The 6000-nt window shown below is 35.4% G+C and overlaps 1 long non-coding RNA gene across 1 annotated transcript; it reads left to right on the plus strand.

The window, feature by feature from the left end:
• Window positions 1-2091: 2091 nt before the first annotated feature.
• Window positions 2092-4136, plus strand: LOC112568067. Its single transcript, XR_003099975.1, has 4 exons — window positions 2092-2375; window positions 2621-2703; window positions 3125-3178; window positions 4105-4136. It is a non-coding gene; the product is annotated as an uncharacterized LOC112568067 (long non-coding RNA).
• Window positions 4137-6000: the final 1864 nt, after the last annotated feature.

Genomic DNA, 6000 nt, shown 5'->3' on the forward strand with positions numbered 1-6000 from the left:
AAACGTATCTAATAATCGATAAACAAGCAATTTATGTTACACTGGAACATTTCAAAATCTTCCTAAGCTATACCAACGAGAAACTCATTTTTATTATCAGTATTATTGGAAATACATATGCATATATTATACTTACAAGCTACTGTAAGTTTGAGGTCTTTTTGCTCGTTGTAAAATTATTAAAACAAGGGTTTTTCCACACCCATTCCCATCTTATTTCACGTGCGATCTGTTGACTTTTCTGTACAGCTCCGCAGACTGTGGACTGATGCACCGAACAGATTTCAGGTTTGGTCAGAACGGTGTCGCTCAAGAAGGTGATGGTCCCATCATATTCCAGACTTCCATTGCTTGTTCTGGTCTGGACAGTGACTTTGTACAGTGTGTTGGTGTGATTGCAGCTAAATCGTTAATTCCAAAAGTCACATTAGCAAAATGGTTTTCCAGACCCATAAATATTTTGTTCCACGTGATTAAAACTCCAAGATTGCACCTGAAATAAAACATCTAAAATATTTATTTGCTTACTCAAAAGGAAATCTCTGTCTCGTGCATAATGACCAATGTATTTATATTCATGCAAAATCCTAACTAGAAAAGCTTAAATAAGCATCTCGGTAAATATCTGAACGCTCACTTGAAGCAAACAAAAGAACATTGATACAGTTTGCATACTTCTGAATGGTAATCTCTACTATCTCTGTCACATTTCAATTTTTTTAAAGTGAATTACACAAATTCTGGAAAAACTTACATTTTCTTGTTGGTGACAAATTAAAGCCTGTAGCAGGAGCAATACAACGATAATGTAAAGAACTGAAGACATCTGTGTTCAGTCTGATGTTGTCTCGGAGTTCTTCTGATGGACTCGCATTAGGCCGTGAGACTAATGAAACGGAAAATGAAGATTTTCTGAATATGACGAGCTGATTGAAACAGAAATGTCTTCCCTATCGATGTGAAAGGTCAAGGCAACTCATAACTACAAATGTCACGATACAAATGGTATTCAATACTATTGTTAGAGAATAGAAATGAAACTGAGATTCATTCAAAATGACAATGATTTCAGCAGACATCCCTTTACTGGTAAGATTTGTATTCACAGATGTTTGTAAAATAGTGTAGGGGGTACAGGGAGGGGTCTAGTTTGAGACCTACTTATAACCACAGTAGGCATGCGTGACATGGAGTAAACAGTCGATGTCATTCCCTTTACAATAGTTTCTAAAGCTAGCGATGTGGGACAGGATGCAGTGAAAAGTAATTCGCGATATGAAATATGTATAAAAAATTATGTAACTGTAAATTGTTTATATATATTAGATAATTGAAACATACGTAACACATTTTCACACACACACACACTAAAATGTCCACTAATGTAACGCTGTGTAAACATGTGTGTAACATGTGTCAGATTTTTACATTTAAATCACAAAAGTCAAATGGTGCAGTGAGGTCACGTGTACAGGAAGACACTAGTCAGGTGATTAACTCGACGGAGTTCTAAAATCCGCAGTTCTAAAATGCTTCCCTGAGAATGTCCATCAGCTACTTTCACTGTGGTCCAGTCTCCATCGTCTTCTCTGTAGACAGCTCGCCCCACAATGGCGCACTCATCTCTCTTTCATCAAATATTTAATTCGACTAACATAGTTATCATGCACTGACTGTTGAAGACATATTTTTATTTATGCAGTCTTGAAAGAAAAAGAGAATATAGCTAGACTACAGAATAAAGCCTAAAACATCTCGTTTTAGCACGCACACACTAAAGAGCATTTATATTGTTGAAGTGTATACTAAACAGCACTTCTATCCTTTCCATGTCTAACAAGTGAATGGTGACATATTCTAAGTACAATAAAATGGGCCCAAGCTCGATCACTAAAGCTGTCCTAAGCTTCTTTCTTTTATTTTGATAAATCGTTTGGCAGTTTGCCTTCATGTATCCTCGAATTTCTTCGTTGTGGATAAAAAATGGTTATATACCTAGTGTTTACTGGTAAGCGTCATGACAGCGTAGAAAAAATGGTGGATAGGAATAGTTCCTCCAATATTCGCATATCTTACCTGATCATTCTACTCACCTGCCCACTTGGAGACGAGAAGTGAGCAGAGTATAAATTTGTTGTCGTCCTTCTGTGAGTTTCATTCCGCTACAGAAGAAACTAGGAACAGTAGTTTTAAGACGGGAAGAAGAATTTATTTCTTCGGAGTCAAACTGTGTACATACTCTCAAAATCTCCCTGAATTGTTTTGTAAGACTTTGTGGGTGGATTGTGCACCCGAGACTTTCGCCACAATTCTATGAACAAGAGTTGACTTCCAGAAGCTATCCGTTTATTTCGTGTACAGCATCTAAGGAAACCGTGAGCTAACTTTCAGCCTAACCCTGATACCAGTTTTATAATCTACTTACTGACATATTGGTGAGGACTGATACAGACCTTTTTTTGTAGAACTGCAGAACTATATACTTACCTCTAATATGGAATATTTCTCCTACACCTGCAGATTGAAAAGTGTATTTCTGTTGTAGAAATCTCGTTCCAGAAACCTCTCCTTGTCTTCACAGTTATAAATAATTATACTTTTCCATGCTTTTCTATGGCAGGTGGTGAAAGACCCAAACTCTGAAGAAAATGAAATGGTTTATTCTGTATTTCTTGGTTCAACTACTCTCAGGTTTCGTCATGGGTATGTAATTTAAAAACACTCGTGTCAGTCTATCAACTGGTTAAGAGCTGTTTAAACTGCAAGACCATCTTTATGCAGTTCACAAAAGGATTTGGACTGATTTATAAATGTTATTATAGCAAATATATATAACTGTAATGTTATTATATAACTTTTACATCTCTTTAATTTTTACAAGGCTAGTGGTCTCTATAGTATACACTGCTGAATTAATTGACAAAACTGAAACACAATCAACAAAAAGATGACAGTGACTGACACTTTGGACATAAGTTGTATGATCATCTTCTTAATCTGCATCTGGAAATGTACGGAGTAACAACACGTGTCTTTTTTTACCTACTTCAAAACATTTTGCTTAGTTATATAATAGAATAAACCTGAATAGGATGAAATTTTTAAAAAATAAATTTGATGTCAGGTCAGGTAAAGACACCTGATTTGGAAAAAGAGGAACCTGCTGAGTGCCCTGGAGGTAAATATGAAACAATGATTTCCGGACTTCTTTAGTATCAGAAGTAATTATTAAGATCACCTTCATGTATATTTTGCAACACACGATCATTAGGACAACAGGAATAACAAGTACAATAAAGCTGAATAAATATAACTGACAACTACTTCGTACTCTAAATACGCATTCCAAATCCAGAACTTCTTAAAGAAGCATCAGTCTTAAGATCGTCTCACATATAACACACGTGTAAACACACCGAGGCTACAAAAGTGGAGAATGTTACGAACTATTAACCTAGGTAATACGACAAATAGTAGCTAACTGTAAGATCCACAAAAAAAACCAATAAATAAACCTATTCTTTCCTTTCATGCTTGCGACTCACTGCAACAGTGCGGTGATGCCACAACGAGGTTGAAGCCCTTGAATGTAGGGAGCAGTCGCTACCAGAGCAGGAAGGCAAATATTTTATTTCGTTTTTTTGCTTATTATAAAGACATAACTAATTTCGGAGACGTTAAACATGATGAAATAATGGCAAAGAATCGGTAATTGATGAATATAATGTGTAAATACTTTTTCCCACATATTGTCTTCATGATATCACAAACTCCAAGTCTTTAAATAAAACTTGTTAGTATTTTAATGACAGCTTTTAAAGTTAATGAATGTTATGAATTTAAGTTTCTGAAATGCTTCTAACTATGTTCTTTTTTTTATGTTGTTGCATGCTGGCAATACGGCAATTGCTATAGAAATAGATGACAAAGCGTAAAAAAATAGAAAAGAAAAGTCTTTAGATCTCGTATGTTCTACAAATATTTTATGTAAACACACATGCCGTGCAAACTATCACCCACACACGACGCTCTCAGCCACAGAATCATACAAGAAGAAGACGTGCTCTGCATGTGTTAATGTATTAGTTTTCTTTTTTGTCCCAGAGCAAATCCAAGTGGAAATCTAGTCCCCACAACATAGTTCGTTGGCTCATGGTTGCTGTAGTGTCATCACTGCAGTGGTAAATCCGCTCCCCAGGGCGCAGGAAGAGGGGTGGACATCCGGTCCATGGACATCGGGGAACATCTGACTGTCTGGCTTTGTCCCATGTAAAACATCAAATGGCTTTCTAGGACACTGTTGTCAGGGAATTTAGGTTGGTGCCATTATGTACACACATCCTGAAATACCAGATAGGTCTTTGACAGGTTCATGTGATATAGACGTTCGCACGTGGTTTATAGAATAATTTGTGTTGTTTCTTACTGATATATTAGTGCTTATAGATTTGGATGTTTCCCGTGCATATATTCTAATACTAATAGATTTATTTGTATGTTCTAACATGTTATAAGCTTATAAATAATTTGGTATAATCCTATATAATATTGTTAGTATTGGGATTTGATGTATCATGATTAAACAAAGCCATGAGAGTGCCGTGACTGTCACTGTAGTATTGGGTCACCAACCTCAAAACTTGAACCACATAACAAGAACAGCTTAAACATAGAGCTCAGTTGATGCGCGAGTGGTAATGATTAGAGATCAGAGAGAGGTAAAGCACTGACTAGTGATGTACGCCTTAGCACGGTAGCCTGGAGTCTACCCCTAGATGAGTTTATTATTTATATTAATTGCTTCAATTGAATAAATCTTGTTTTCTATACCCACATCACACTTCGAGTTTTGTGTCGGAATCAGGTTGGGGGCTCGTGACCAAGGTGATAAACTGTGGTGCCACTGTGAGTATTGTATGTAATGGTCATTATTGAACGTTGTTGACGTGGAAACAAGCGCAAAGTTACTATCGCCCAGTCCAAGTTCTCTGGGCCGTATACATGTCCGTTTAAAAATCCAGAACCAACAATTCACAAAAGGTAAATTAACAACAAAAAAAAAGACAGGATTTGTCGTTTCACTGAATTTTTTTTAAAGAGAAATCTTTATCATCAAAAATGTGAGCACAAATAAAGATAAAAACAAGGTGATAAAATATACTAAAAAAATGACATCTTGCACAGCAACACTTCTCCTGACACTCACTTTATTCGACAAATGTGTCCATGACATTTTAATAGCCAACATTTTATTCTATTATGCATGCTGTAGAAGCAGCGAATTATATTTAATGCACATAATGACTTCTATTGCCAAAACACATTAAATGCAGTTTCCTCCCACTATATTCTTCCAACAGCAAAGGTTCTAAATCTATTACAACAAAATATCAAATGTAGTATAAGCAAATTGCTGTCAAAAAATTAAAGTACTGCAGAACGAATTAAACTTATAGAGGTATCCTTAAAATAAATAAAATCATGGAAATTAAATATATGGTTCAGTTATTGTGTTTGGTTATTAGCTAAAATATTTTAAAATATATAAAACTTTAATAATTATATACTTTGTAACCAAAGAAAGGAAACATTCACGCATTAAACAATATTTAAGATTTTGGAAAGTATTAAAAGAGAGACTGGATAATAATGTTAACATAACCTCACTGATAAATATGAAAATAGAATAGTATACAAGATCTCATTACATAATCAATTGTAAAAAAAAAAAAACAACTTAATGTTACAGTTTGTACAAGAATAGCACAGGCAAATGTAAGTGAAAATTGTACAGCTCTGCTCGTCTCATCACTTCTTTCCACTCCAGACACATACTAGGTCTTTTTCGGAGTCTGTCTTCAGTCTACCAAGATGCTCTCATCTCTGCAATTTAAAAGGGAAACTGAACCTATGTAGTTTCCGTGTACTTGCTTTCTGGTTCGTCCTCAACCAAAATAGATGATATAAATCTTCATCCTCCTAGAAGAATAGTGGTGCATA

The sequence above is a fragment of the Pomacea canaliculata genome, linkage group LG7 (assembly GCF_003073045.1).
Source record: "Pomacea canaliculata isolate SZHN2017 linkage group LG7, ASM307304v1, whole genome shotgun sequence".
In the NCBI taxonomy this organism is placed as follows: domain Eukaryota; kingdom Metazoa; phylum Mollusca; class Gastropoda; order Architaenioglossa; family Ampullariidae; genus Pomacea; species Pomacea canaliculata.